The sequence below is a fragment of the Crinia signifera genome, chromosome 8 (genome assembly GCF_055691185.1).
Source record: "Crinia signifera chromosome 8, ASM5569118v1, whole genome shotgun sequence".
Taxonomy (NCBI): Eukaryota; Metazoa; Chordata; class Amphibia; order Anura; family Myobatrachidae; genus Crinia; species Crinia signifera.
In genome coordinates, this window is record NC_139224.1 from 18,178,680 (window position 1) to 18,194,187 (window position 15,508).

The 15,508-nt window shown below is 49.9% G+C and overlaps 1 pseudogene; it reads left to right on the forward strand.

Annotated features, from left to right (window-relative positions):
• The first annotated feature begins 1,819 nt into the window (after nt 1-1,819).
• On the forward strand, nt 1,820-12,367 carry LOC146026884 (uncharacterized; annotated as a pseudogene).
• Nucleotides 12,368-15,508: the final 3,141 nt, after the last annotated feature.

Sequence of the window (15,508 nt, forward strand, 5' to 3'; positions counted from 1 at the left end):
AGAGAGGGGGTCGGACAGATCAGGCAGAGAGAGGGGTCAGGCATACAGATATGGGGGTGAGGCAGAGATGCAGAGAGAGTGGGGAGTCAGGCAGAGAGGATGAGAGAAGGGGAGAGTCATGTAGGTAACTTGCACATGCTGGAGTTACCTGCTTGCAGAGGGTATAGCAGTGAGTATACAACTGCAAACCCCCCTCCAGCAACCCTCACCTTAGGGGCACCGCAGGACCAGTGATCGGCAAAACTCCAGCATTCAGCCTGTGTGCGACTGAATGTGCCTTCTGCCCTTTCTTGTAGTGTAGTCTGCCCGTCCTTTTCTCCAGCTTCAGATACAAATTACACTGGTCAGCCGCTGGCAGCTCTGCAGCGCCAGCGGCTGTCTATAACTGAGGGGAGCAGAGGTGAGAGCCGGGCGCCCGACACAGGCAGCTACGAGAGCCCGGCAGGGCCAGGGATTTGAACAGGGTGCCCGGCAGAGGCACAAGCGACGGCGCGATGACATCCGGCAGACTGGGCAGCAAAGAACCGCGGGAGGAGCTGCGTGCGGCCGCGCATGCACAGCAGCCCTCCCGCGGCCATATTGGATGTGGGCATAACGCGGTCCAGCCAGGGAGTGAGGCAGCCGGTTCTGGTGTGATATCGGCCGGCCCACCGGGAAATGGCCCGGTTTCCCGGTGGGCCAATCCGCCTCTGCACCCTACATGCTCTGCTGATGCACCCTACATGCTCTGCTGAACCACCCTACATGCTCTGCTGAAGCGCCCTACATGCTCTGCTGACCATGTATGTTTTTAATCTTTGTGGCTTGCAGACTGAATGTAACCTGTACCATGTACGGGCCCATCACCCCAGGTCAAACTCTGGTGCCATTACATTTGTTGGTGAAATAGAAGGTTGAACAACGATTCTCGATCAGAGATCCAGATATGGGGCTGACCAGTGTCCCCATTACATTACATGACGGTATTATATGGATCATTGTGCAGTCAGAAGTCCCAGTATTGCCTGGTTTCCACGTCTCTCTGTACTGGAACATTGCAGATTTGGCGGTGCCTGGGTGTGACCTTATGAAACAGCCGGGTGGGTGCGGAACATTGGGAGGGAGGAAGAGATGAGGAATCTGTATTCCGGGGAACAATATGGGCTCTGTTCTGCCCTGGCCAGCCTGGGAACTCACTTCTGGGAAGCAGCTGAGACCGGCTGGTGGGCAGCAAGGGGGGGAGATAAGATAAAAAGTCAAAGTGTCCGTCTGTTCATATTTTGTACACAAGCAGCATCTGATAGATGCTTTGTCCGGGACGTTTCTATGGCACTTGTATCTGAGGGGACCGTACAACTTTTCCCAAACTGCTCACATCTGGAGGATGTGGTCGGCAGGTTGACACTCCATATGTCAACCACTATCGGTCGACAGGCCATAGGTCGACACTTCAAGAAAATTGAAATGCCTTAGGTTGACATGGTCAAAAAGTCGACACAAACAATAGGTAGACGTGGAAAAGGTTGACATAAGTTTTTCACTCTTTTTTTCAAATGAAGGTGGTTCTTCATATTTTATTATCCAGGTGGACATAGAGGGAGAATACAGTATGTGCTGAGTGCAGTGAGACACCGTGCCTGATGCATGGCGAGCACAGCGATACAATGATATTGTGTCCTTGTCCACCTATGTCGACATAGACACAAAAAAGGGAAAAACTCATGTTATCCCTGATTATCTTACTGGTGCATTATGGGAAGTCTACAGAATGTGCAAATGCTGTTCCCAGTCTATGTTTTAGCATGAGCTGGACCCACCTGGCCATGGCCAGGAAGAAGACATGGCGGTTATAGTCCTCCAACACCCCCAGCGCCAGGAAGAAGACATGGTGGTTATAGTCCTCCAACACCCCCAGCGCCAGGAAGAAGACATGGTGGTTATAGTCCTCCAACACCCCCATGAACAGGAGGTACTGTATATAGGGCTATTATAGTCCTACAACGGCCCCATGCACAGGAGGTAGACATGGCTATTATAGTCCTCCAATGACCCCATGCACAGGAGGTACTGTAGATAGGGCTATTATAGTCCTACAACGGCCCCATGCACAGGGGGTACTGTAGATAGGGCTATTATAGTCCTACAACGGCCCCATGCACAGGAGGTAGACATGGCTATTATAGTCCTCCAATGACCCCATGTACAGGAGGTAGACATGGCTATTATAGTCCTCCAATGACCCCATGCACTGGAGGTAGACATGGCTATTATAGTCCTCCAATGACCCCATGCACAGGAGGAAGACATGGTTATTATAGTCCTCCTACAACCCCATGTACAGGAAGTAGACATGGCTATTATAGTCCTCCAACACCCCCATGGCCAGGAGGCAGACATGGCTATTGTAGTCCTCCAACACCCCCATGTACAGGAAGTAGACATGGCTATTATAGTCCTCCAACACCCCCATGGCCAGGAGGCAGACATGGCTATTATAGTCCTCCAATGACCCCATGTACAGGAGGTAGACATGGCTATTATAGTCCTCCAATGACCCCATGCACAGGAGGTAGACATGGCTATTATAGTCCTCCAATGACCCCATGCACAGGAGGAAGACATGGTTATTATAGTCCTCCTACAACCCCATGTACAGGAAGTAGACATGGCTATTATAGTCCTCCAACACCCCCATGGCCAGGAAGAAGACATGATGGTTATAGTCCTCCAACACCCCCATGAACAGGAGGTACTGTATATAGGGCTATTATAGTCCTACAACGGCCCCATGCACAGGAGGTAGACATGGCTATTATAGTCCTCCAATGACCCCATGCACAGGAGGTACTGTAGATAGGGCTATTATAGTCCTACAACGGCCCCATGCACAGGGGGTACTGTAGATAGGGCTATTATAGTCCTACAACGGCCCCATGCACAGGAGGTAGACATGGCTATTATAGTCCTCCAATGACCCCATGTACAGGAGGTAGACATGGCTATTATAGTCCTCCAATGACCCCATGCACTGGAGGTAGACATGGCTATTATAGTCCTCCAATGACCCCATGCACAGGAGGAAGACATGGTTATTATAGTCCTCCTACAACCCCATGTACAGGAAGTAGACATGGCTATTATAGTCCTCCAACACCCCCATGGCCAGGAGGCAGACATGGCTATTGTAGTCCTCCAACACCCCCATGTACAGGAAGTAGACATGGCTATTATAGTCCTCCAACACCCCCATGGCCAGGAGGCAGACATGGCTATTATAGTCCTCCAATGACCCCATGTACAGGAGGTAGACATGGCTATTATAGTCCTCCAATGACCCCATGCACAGGAGGAAGACATGGTTATTATAGTCCTCCTACAACCCCATGTACAGGAAGTAGACATGGCTATTATAGTCCTCCAACACCCCCATGGCCAGGAAGAAGACATGATGGTTATAGTCCTCCAACACCCCCATGAACAGGAGGTACTGTATATAGGGCTATTATAGTCCTACAACGGCCCCATGCACAGGAGGTAGACATGGCTATTATAGTCCTCCAATGACCCCATGCACAGGAGGTACTGTAGATAGGGCTATTATAGTCCTACAACGGCCCCATGCACAGGGGGTACTGTAGATAGGGCTATTATAGTCCTACAACGGCCCCATGCACAGGAGGTAGACATGGCTATTATAGTCCTCCAATGACCCCATGTACAGGAGGTAGACATGGCTATTATAGTCCTCCAATGACCCCATGCACTGGAGGTAGACATGGCTATTATAGTCCTCCAATGACCCCATGCACAGGAGGAAGACATGGTTATTATAGTCCTCCTACAACCCCATGTACAGGAAGTAGACATGGCTATTATAGTCCTCCAACACCCCCATGGCCAGGAGGCAGACATGGCTATTGTAGTCCTCCAACACCCCCATGTACAGGAAGTAGACATGGCTATTATAGTCCTCCAACACCCCCATGGCCAGGAGGCAGACATGGCTATTATAGTCCTCCAATGACCCCATGTACAGGAGGTAGACATGGCTATTATAGTCCTCCAATGACCCCATGCACAGGAGGTAGACATGGCTATTATAGTCCTCCAATGACCCCATGCACAGGAGGAAGACATGGTTATTATAGTCCTCCTACAACCCCATGTACAGGAAGTAGACATGGCTATTATAGTCCTCCAACACCCCCATGGCCAGGAGGCAGACATGGCTATTGTAGTCCTCCAACACCCCCATGTACAGGAAGTAGACATGGCTATTATAGTCCTCCAACACCCCCATGCACAGGAGGTAGACATGGTTATGATAGTCCTCCAACACCCCCATGTACAGGAGGTAGACATGGCTATTATAGTCCTCCAACACCCCCATGCACAGAAGGTAGACATGGCTGCAATTTTGGGCTTTAAACCACCTGATGTATTATGCAGTGTTTTGGAGATTTGAGCAGCATATTGCAGGCGTTGTGCCATGTGTGCTGCAATGTGCTGCCTGTGCTGCTTGTGTTTTGATGTGCTTGCAATGTGTTGCATATGCTGCATGTGTTGCGATGTGCTGCGGCTGTGACATTCAGCAGCAATTTGGATGAAATCACAAGTAAAGCGCCAGGAGACGGCTCTGGCTGCCTATATTGCAGTTCCAGCATTTTGCCCAGCAGAACCCAATCTGATACACATTAAGCACAGAAATTATGTGGCAATGACCTCATTACTTAATTAAGGTGCCAAAACAACAAGTAATTATGTTTACGGGGCACAATTATGGAATGATTTTTTTTTTTTATTGGTGGCAAATTACAAAATCAATACTGAGAGGACGATTTAATACTAACATAGTAATTAAGGCTGAAAAAAGATCTTAGTCCATCGAGTTCAACCTATCTAACTTGTAACTACTGACTTGAGTAAGTCAAATCTATAGGATTCCCTTAGTGGCCAATCCAGTTTTGATTTAAATTCATTAACAGTAGTTGCTGTAACCACCCCACCGGCAATGAGTTCCAGAATGTTACTGCTCTAATGGTGAAGAATCCTCTTCTTATTCAGTAGGGAGTTTCTTCTCCTCGAGCCTCAGTACATGCCCGCGTGTCCCAAGTATAGGCCTGTTACTGACCAATCATCTCCCAGTTCTATATGATTCCCAATCCTGTATCTGAACATACTAATCATATCACCTCTCACCCTCCGTTTCTCCAGTGAAAACTTATTCAGCCTGGTTAGCCGATCTTTGTAGTCTTCACATTTTTCACCGTTAAAATGCGTTTTCCACCTCTCCACCCACCTTTCCAGTTTAATTAAGTAATTCTGTAGCTAATGAATATTAAGAGGCTGGTATTATATTGAATTGGGGCAATTAGGTTATTATTTACTTCCAACAATATTAGTTCATTAATGATGAAAGCACATGTATGCTGCTGGTACTTGTAGTTCCTAAACAGGGATATTTGGCCAATCAGATGGATGGGATTAGTTACTGCCTTGGGCAGATTTGCACATGATAACCATACCCACAAGGTGCAATATGGCCGCTGCCTCTGCTCTTCCCTGTGGTGGAGTCCCAAGAATCATAACGCTAAATATATATATATATATTTATTAACAGTTTCTTATATAGTGCAGCATATTCCGTTGCAAAGGAGACAGTGATACAACAAACAGGGTATTTACAGACAGTCATATACATACATACATACATACATACATACATACACCCTCCTAAGTAATGCACCAGCTAGGTGTAACACGCGACCTCCGCTCTCAGTTCTCGACCTGTGGTCTGTGGTTGCTGGGCAGTTAGTTGCAGTTACAGTCAGAGTGAACTGGGAGTACAGGGGCGGAGCTATCTCTACTGGGATCAAGCTACCTGTCCTCGAGGCCGAGCTAACTGTACCTTATTACGGATGGACATAGGAAGTTCACCAACAAATTATGGCTGGGCATTCACCATCGACTTTTTTGATGCAGTAGAAACTGACCATGACATCAAAAGAATTTAATTTGATTGATGCACAAAAAAATCCCTGGTTGCAGAGGTTGAAACCATCCAGTAGCGCACGCAGGGGGGGTTTCTAAAGTACCCAGAAAACCCCCCCCCCTCCCCCCAGGAGTCTAATGACTCTCTAGGCTGAAAGCTGAGGGTCCCCTCTTTCCATGGGTACAAGAATTAAAAAAATCGGCCCTTAGGAACCGGAGATATCTGACTTCAAAATAGTTGTCCCCATCCAAGCCTGTTAATTTCTATTCCCAGTCAGATATTTCAGGTTTTTTCTAACTTAGAGTTTTTCTGAGGATATATTCCAAAAGCTGAGACTTTCCCCCTTTGATGGACACTAGTAGCTTGTCTCTACTGTTCCCAGAACCAGCTGGTTACTGCTCCAGCTCCACACACCTGGCATGTAGTTTTTATATTCTCGTTGGAAGGTTTGCTCTGCCTCCTGAACTCTGATCCCCTAGTTCCCAATACTATTTGGTAGGTGGGATTCTCTAGTTTTTAATTCCATTAAAATCGAAGAAATCTATTTCCGGGAACTGGAGATATATGTAGTCAAGCAAGCTGTCCTCCCACCAGAAAATTATGAATAATAAGCCCACTCCACTATACACTATTGTACAGTAAAGGGGTAATTAGTGGAAATTAATGATCCAGGCCCTACATGCTGAGCGGTTGATATAATACCCCCTACCACCCGTGGTACATCAAAGCTTACCCCACCCCTACCGCGGCAGGGTCGGTAGGGGCCCCAATGCAGGGGCCCCAATGCTATGCCCAGGGGTCTACACTGCTGTTATATATGTGTGTGTCTGTGTGTATATGTATATATATATATATATATATATATATGTATATATATAACATACTCCAATGGCGTGCACCCACAGATTGTTCATCAGAAATGAAGATTACTCAAACACCGTGAAGATTACAAGCTATATATATATATTATTATTATTTATATACATTTGGTCTATCTATAATACTTTAACTGACCCGGCATATACTGGGTCACCTAAGTGTCCATCTCCGTGCTTTGCTCCGCCCCTCTGGAAACCCCCTTCTGAAAATCCTGCGTTTGCCCCTGCATCAAATCGGAATACTGGTAAACCACTGCCATCACAACAAAAACATTGCTTGTGCGATTTGGGCCCTTTTCATCCGATTCCGCCGCATCGGGACGAGAAATCGGATAAAAAGTGTACTCTGGCCGTCAGGAGGACCTAGAAGTCCGAAGGGAGGAAGGGGGCATTTACCCTCAGCATCAGAACACAACTGCTACCAAAAAGCACCTTACCCATGATTGGTTGGTTGGGTAAGGGTGGAACTTGCCTTCTCCTGGTGAGTTCAGAGTTGCTTATCTGCATAGAGGGCAACAATCACGGTGAAGAATAAATATAGATATTGTGCAATGTAAGTAAGTTTCATTTATATAGCACACGTTCTCCAACAGGACTCAAGGTGCCTGTAATGATATTTTCTGGTAAAAAGGGGTCAGTAGAATCAGATTAGGCCTCTTCCTCCAAAGATCTCATCTTCATGGGCTAGAGTACATGGATGGCGCTAGAGTACCTGGATGGCGCCAGTCGGTCTCAGAAGCACATGCTGCGAAGATGGCATTACGCGGGAAAGTGCAATATTTTCGGGGTGGGGGCACAGACCCCTTTTAAATGTCTCGCCTGAAGGTTTGTATCCAACTGAGTTTAACGGATACATTTTTCAACTAAAAATAACGTCATTGCCAAAATCCATGCCCCAAAGCTGCGCGCTCCCCCAATTCCATAATATCCTCGTTTGTGTCATATTTTCCACACTGGGGATGGTAATAACTGTCCATCCGAGCTGGAATTCTGTGCACTAGTTACAGACCCACAACTTTTACGCACTGTTGGAATTTCAATCTTGCAGTATGACTATTTCCACCCCACCCTTGCGTGGATTGTTGGGTGACTGGGGTCTGTCACCCGTACGTTATCCCCTTACGCCACACACAGAGGATCACCCAACCCCACCTGGTCTGATAAGAATTGCCAGTGTCAGCCGGTCACTTAGAAGTAATGAGTAAAGCTCAGTGGTCGAGATTTTAAGAATAACATGACACATAGGTCACCGGTGTCCCTCCAGAATTAACCCTGCGGTGGCCGCAGAGATCCTCACTGTTATGCGTGGTCGCAGAGGTGCTCTGTGTATTGCGTGACATGTCTGAGCTAGTAATCGCCTGGACTTCTACATATGAGATTAACAGACATAAAGGGATTGGAGATTATGACTAACAACCACACAGAGTAATAATGGCATCTACAGGGATCCACGGCAATGTCTGTTAACCATTCGCATGCCAGGCTGGTATACAGAAATAGCGTTGTATAACTACAGGGCACCTCATCAGCAGCGTTACGGTAATAATGGCAGAGACGCTTTCCCTGATTTTATTTTGTTGTTATATTATTATTTTCAGGTTTTTAACAACAAACCCCAGAATGACCGTGAGTGAGGACAGGACACAGGGTAACCGGCAGGCGGGGGGGGGGGGGGGGGGGGTTTTGAATATCACTTGGGTGGGGACAAGGCAAACCGGGGGGGGGGGGGGAGCAGGGTAACTGCAACTGGGGAGGGAGGTACATTATGGGCAGTGGTGTATTTATAATGGGTGCAATGTGTGCAGAGCTGTGGGGAGAGGTGGGGACGGGGTAAGCTGTGGGGGAGGGTGGGATCTGGGTGAGCTGTGAGGATGGTTGGGGTTGTAGTGAGCTGTACTGGGAGGTAGGATAGGGTGAGCTGTGGGGAGAGGTAAGTTCGGGGTCATCTGTGGGGGGAGGTGGGGTCAGGCTGAGCTGTGAGGATAGGTGGGGTCGTGGTGAGCTGTGCAGGGAGGTGGGATCAGGGTGAGCTGTGAGGGGAGGTGGGATCAGGATGAGCTGTGAGGATAGGTGGGTTTGTGTTAAGATGTGCGGGGAGGTGGGATCAGGGTGATCTGTGGGAAGAGGTGATGAAACATAGAATTCGACGGCAGATAAAAAACACTTCGAGTCCACCCCTTGGGATCAGGGTGAGCTGTGAGGAGAGGTGGGTCCGTGGTAATCTGTGGGGGGAGGTGGAATCAGGGTGAGCTGTGGGGAGAGGTAAATTCATGGTAAGCTGTGGGGGAAGGTGGGGTCATGGTGAGCTGTGTGGGGAGGTGGGGATGGGGTGAGCTGTAGGGAGAGCTGCAGGGCATGTGGGATCACGATGAGCTGCAAGGGTAGGTGGGGTCGTGGTGAGCTGTGTGGGAAGGTGGGGTCATGGTGAGCTGTGCGGGGAGGTGGGGACGGGGTGAACTGTGGGGAGAGGTAAGGTTGAGTTAAGCTGTGGGGCATGTGGGATCAGGATGAGCTGCAAGGATAGGTGGGGCCGTGGTGAGATGTGTGGAGTGGGGTCATGGTGAGCTGTGAGGGGAAGTGGGGACGGATTGAGCTGTGGGGAGAGGTAATGTTGGGGTAAGCTGCGGGAAGGTGGGATTAAGATGAGCTGTGAGAAGAGGTGGGGACGGGGTGAGCTGTACTGGGAGGTGGGGATGAGGTGAGTTGTGGGGAGAGGTAAGGTTGGGGTAAACTGTGGGAAGGTGGAATCAGGGTGAGCTGCGAGGATAGGTTAGGTTGTGGTGAGCTGTGTGGGGAGGTGGGGTCATGGTGAGCTGTGCGGGGAGGTGGGGACGGGGTGAGTTGTGAGGAGAGGTAAGGTTGGGGTAAGCTCCGGGAAGGTGGAATCAGGATGAGCTGCAAGGATAGGTGGGGTTGTGGTGAGCTGTGGTAAGGGTATGTGGAGCACGCACTGCACCATGCACGCGATACACTGCACGTATCACTTCTACTAGAGAATAATGGTAGATTTCCCTAGAAAGGAGTCAGCTCTGCAGACAAGGCCTGGGGCTGCGTTCATGTCTTCCAGTAAAGGCCTAGTACAGAATAGGAAGCACTCACACGCCTTCCTCGGCCTGGTATTGACATCTCTCTGTACATTCTCCGTACCGGCTGACTGTCTCAGGAGAGACCCTAACTCCTTGGTTGTCATTAATGACTCAGATCCCCAGGATCTCACAGCGTACGTGCTCGGAGAGGGAATGCTGCCGCAATATACAATGGCTGGGATGTTCCCGCACTGTATCAAGGTCCTCACAAGGAGGAGACGCGCTCGGTGCTGCAGGCCATTAACCCTTTCCCTCCCGGAGGAGGCAGCGGCTCCCATTCCCATGTTAATGAGAGTGTTAATGGATAAGCGAGCGATAATGAAAACGTGACAGTAGAACAACAGAACAGAACATTAATGAGAGCAGTGCATGCTGGGCCGCCGGAGTCCTGTCCGATCAATAGAACGCTTTATAATAACGTAACATGACCCCAGGGCCCACAAATCAGGCACGTCTAATGTCACTTTATCAATGCAAACCTAATTGTTACTGCACCTGTATATTGCTATGGCCGCGTTCCCCAAGGTGCTGTCACCGCGCATTTCCTGCGGCTCTGAGACCCCGGCGCAGTTATTGCACATTACCTAGTAATCGCTCCTGACTGCTTGTGTGTATAACACCGACACAAGGGGACAATGCTGTGTGCGTAATGCCGACACAAGGAGAGAATGCTGTGTGTGTGACACCAACATAAGGAGAGAATGCTGTGTGCGTAACGCCGACACAAGGAGAGAATGCTGTGTGCGTAACACCGACACAAGGGGACAATGCTGTGTGTGTAACGCCGACACAAGGAGAGAATGCTGTGTGCGTGTGACACCAACACAAGGGGACAATGCTGTGTGCGTAACACCGACACAAGGGGACAATGCTGTGTGCATAACGCCGACACAAGGAGAGAATGCTGTGTGCGTAACACCGACACAAGGAGACAATGCTGTGTGCGTAACACCGACACAAGGGGACAATGCTGTGTGCGTAATGCAGACACAAGAAGAGAATGCTATGCATGTGACACCAACACAAGGAGACAATGCTGTGTGTGTAACACCGACACAAGGGGACAATGCTGTGTGTGTAACACCGACACAAGGGGACAATGCTGTGTGCGTAACGCCGACACAAGGAGAGAATGCTGTGTGTATAACACCGACACAAGGAGACAATGCTGTGTGTGTAACACCGACACAAGGGGACAATGCTGTGTGCGTAACGCCGACAAAAGGAGAGACAGAAATCGCACCGAATCATACATTAAAAATGCACATTTTTTGCCGCTAATTCGCATATGTAATGAGATGTGAATTTGCTGCAAAAAAGTGCGATAGGGTGCGATTTATGGCGATTTTTACTAATTAAAATGTGCGCATTTTCAGTCATGAAAATGTGCGCATTTTAAAACGGTCAAAAAAACGGCGTGGGGTCCCCCGTCCTGAGCATAACCAGCCCCGGGCTGAAACAGCCGGTCCTGGTTTCATAAAATTACAGGAACAACCAAGTCGGGGTTCTGTGGATTTTATAAAACCAGCACCAGGCTCAAGGGCCAGTCCTGGTTCCCAAAATACGGGAGACAAAATGACTAGGGGTCCCCCGTATTTCAAGAACCAGCACCGGGCCCAACCAGCCAGCAGGGTAATGCCACAGCTGGGGGGAGACTTTTTATACAAGTCCCCCCGGCCAAAGCATTCACCCCCTGACCGGTCAGCATGGGCAGGGGTCCTGGGGGAGTGGAGACCCCCCCAAAGAACTTACCTGCCCATGCTGAAGCCCGGGGCTGTCCTCGATGGGCATCGAGCTGATAAATGGTGTAAAAAAATAGCTTAAAAACTATTCTCTTATACCGTGGAACTATGAGTCCCAGCAAGCCTCCCCCGCATGCTGGGACTTGGAGAACCACAAGTCCCAACATGCGGGGCATTAAAGGGCCCGCTGGCACTTGTAGTTCCACAGTAAAAGAAATAGTTAAATAAACACACTGACACCCAGTAAAAATAAAACTCTAATACATACAAAGCCAACACATACTGATACTTACCTATCTTGAGCCCGTCGGTAGGTCCCTGGGTGCGGTCCGGGGGCTTGGTTCCGGGGCTGGTCCAGGGCTCCAGGGCTGAAGAGTCTGGGGTCCTGGATCCGAAGAAATCCATGGTGGACCTGTGGAAGGAAATCCTACTCACCCAGGTCCTCTGGCGAACATCTTCTCCATCTTCTCCATCTCCGCCACCGGTACGGGCTTGGAATGAGAGGCGCAGAGATGTTTCATCTTCAGCTCTTCTCAACCAAATGATTCTATTGGCCAAACAGGAGCCAACAGTTTGCACTGTCTCAATACGTAGTCCTGGGAGGGTTCGGCGGCACTCAGAAATAATGCACACGTAGGCAGAGTTGTCACCAACAGTTTCTTTATCAAGGTGTTTAAGAGAACCATATAACCGCCAACTAAGAACAGTTACCATCCTGACATCTCCATCGCTGTTGACAACTCGATAATCTACCCTTCCCCACAAGCTCGTTGCTTAGGGGTCATCCTCGACTCCACCGACATCCACCGAGCCCGAAGCGTGGCGAGCGATGCGAGCCCCGCGAGGGGACGCATATTTCTTAAAAAGTATTCTGTGTCCCCTCGCTACGCTCGCCACGCTTCGGGCTCGGTGGCTCGCTACGCTCGCCACAGGTTTATATCCAACTCCATGCCCACTTGGATAGTGGGGAAAGGAAAAGGACCCCTTTTTCCCATTGAATTCTATGTTAAAATGGACGATTTGGTCGCATGCGATGCGATGCGATCCGATCCGATTTCTAAATCGGACGCCCAGATACTACATAAGTACCATTATTTGTTTAAATTATTATTAAATTAGTGGCCACATGACAACTATTGGATAATCTGTGGTATGTAGTCATGGCAGCTAAACCACCAGTACACCTCTGTGTTTTTGGCCACATACATGTTAGGCTGCTAGAAAGAATGTTACAGTGTTGCTCAATATGAGCAGTTGTGGAACTACAGGGCCCAGCATTATGAGCAATTTGAAAGTTGGAGCAGGCAATTTCTTGTGCATGACCTTGCTGGGCTATGTAGTTCCACAGCAGCACTTTACTTAGCATAAGAATACAAGTGAACATTATAGTTATAAATCATTGGCATGTATGTTTAAAATTGCATGGGGTCACACTTACCAGCTCTGGATGGCGTTTGCGGCCTATCGGTATCCGCCACGTGCATGCCAGGCAGGACCTCAGGGGGTATGATGCGCTTCAGCTTCACCTCATATGAATTGTAGCACACAGTGGTGGGGCTTCCTCCTCCAGTCTTGGTGGCCTCCTCCAACTCCATGGCCATTTTATTTTTCAACTGCCTTTTGATGTCGTTGAATCTCTTTTTTACATTGCGGACCAGGCGCTTGTGCTGACTGACAGCGTTCACCGCCTGGGTGATGTCCTTCCACATAGCCCTTTTGCGCTGTGCAGTGGTCTTGTGGTGAGATTTGCCAAGCAAACGGTCAAACACTGGCATCAGGGCCGTTTCTAGAGGCGGACAAGCCGTGCAGCAGCCCGGGGCGCCGCACGGCTTGTCCGCCTCTGAAACAGCCAGGGCGCCCGGCAGTCTAACCCCCCCGCCCGCAGCCGCAGCCGCAGCCGCAGCCGCTGCCGCTGTCTCCCCGGCCGCCCGACTCCACGCTGGAGAGGGGAGGGGAACGCATCGTGCGTTTCTCCGTCCCCTCGCCCACGTCACTGGGCTGCCGCTGTCAGCCAATAGGAGCTCGGGCGCGGGATAGGAGAGAAGCACGATGCGCTCCCCTCCCCTCTCCAAGTAAGTTTGTTACTGGGGGCATATGTTTGTGACACTGGGGGGCATATATCTGTGGCACTGGGGGGCATATATCTGTGGCACTGGGGGCATATATCTGTGGCACTGGGGGCATATATCTGTGGCACTGGGGGCATATGTTTGTGACACTGGGGGGCATATATCTGTGGCACTGGGGGGCATATATCTGTGGCACTGTGGGCATATATCTGTGGCACTGGGGGCATATATCTGTGGCACTGGGGGCATATGTTTGTGACACTGGGGGGCATATATCTGTGGCACTGGGGGGCATATATCTGTGGCACTGGGGGCATATATCTGTGGCACTGGGGGCATATATCTGTGGCACTGGGGGCATATATCTGTGGCACTGGGGGCATATGTTTGTGACACTGGGGGGCATATATCTGTGGCACTGGGGGGCATATATCTGTGGCACTGGGGGCATATATCTGTGGCACTGGGGGCATATATCTGTGGCACTGGGGGCATATATCTGTGGCACTGGGGGCATATATCTGTGGCACTGTGGGGCATAATTGTGGCACTGTGGGGGCATATATTTGTGGCACTGGGGGCATATGTGTGGCACTGTGGGGGCATATATTTGTGGGACTGTGGGGGCATATATTTGTGTCACTGTGGGGGCATATATTTGTGTCACTGTGGGGGCATATGTGTGGCACTGTGGGGGCATATATGTGGCACTGTGGGGTATATATTTGTGGCGCTGTGGGGGCATATCTGGCACTGTGGGGGCATATTAGTAAACAGCATCGGTTGTGCGGCAGCGGCACATGGGGCATAATGTGTAATGGGCATTACGATGTGGGGAGTATTGTGTAATTGCCATCACAGTGTGTGGTCTAATGGGCATCTTGGTGTGCGGTGTAATGTGTAATTGTCATCACGGTGTGCGGCGTAATATGTAATCGTCATCACAGTGTACGGCGTAATGTGTAATTGGCATCACAGATAAATAGTGTATAATGATTTAAGTAGCCTGTCATTGTGAGGCGTACTAGGTCATTGTGTGGCCTTCAGCCAGCCAACTTAAGTGCGGGAGGACAATAACAATTCCTGCAGCAACCAATGTCTGGTCTTGCAGGTTGCAAAAGTGTGATATAAGGTAATTGTTTTCCTGCTAGACCACGCCTTACATTAAGCCACACCCCTTTTAATATCAAGCCACACCCCCTATTTCGGCGCGCGCCTTCGGCGCGCGAAATTACTATAATACCATGCTATGTATTGGGGGGGGGGGGGGCGCATTTTTATTTCTTCGCCCTGGGAGCTAAATTGTCTAGAAACGGCCCTGACTGGCATGATAGCCCGGACAAGTGCAGCATTTTCCTCATATGAAAAGCGGACCTTCCGGCCACTTTTTGTGCGGCCAGCTTCCACCTCCTCCTCCTCATTTTCAACTCCAGCCATGTACCCCTCCTCCTCCATACCAGTGTCTTCCTCCTCCTCACCACCATCTTCCTCCACCTCTGACATGTGGCCCTCTTGCAGCTGGTGTGGGGTATGGTCAAGGTCTTGGCTGTAGGATGGGGATGCCAGCGGATCCTCAACCTCCTCCTGCTGGGGCTGGACGTCCAGGGCCTGGTGTGGGGCTGTGGCCATGCTGCCTGCCACACTGCTGCCTCTCCCACTTGGCTGGCTGCTGCCACTGCTCCCTCTGCCACTGCTCCCTCTGCCACTGCTTCCTCTGCCACTCTGCCACTGCTCCCTCTGCCACTCCTCACTCTGCCACCAA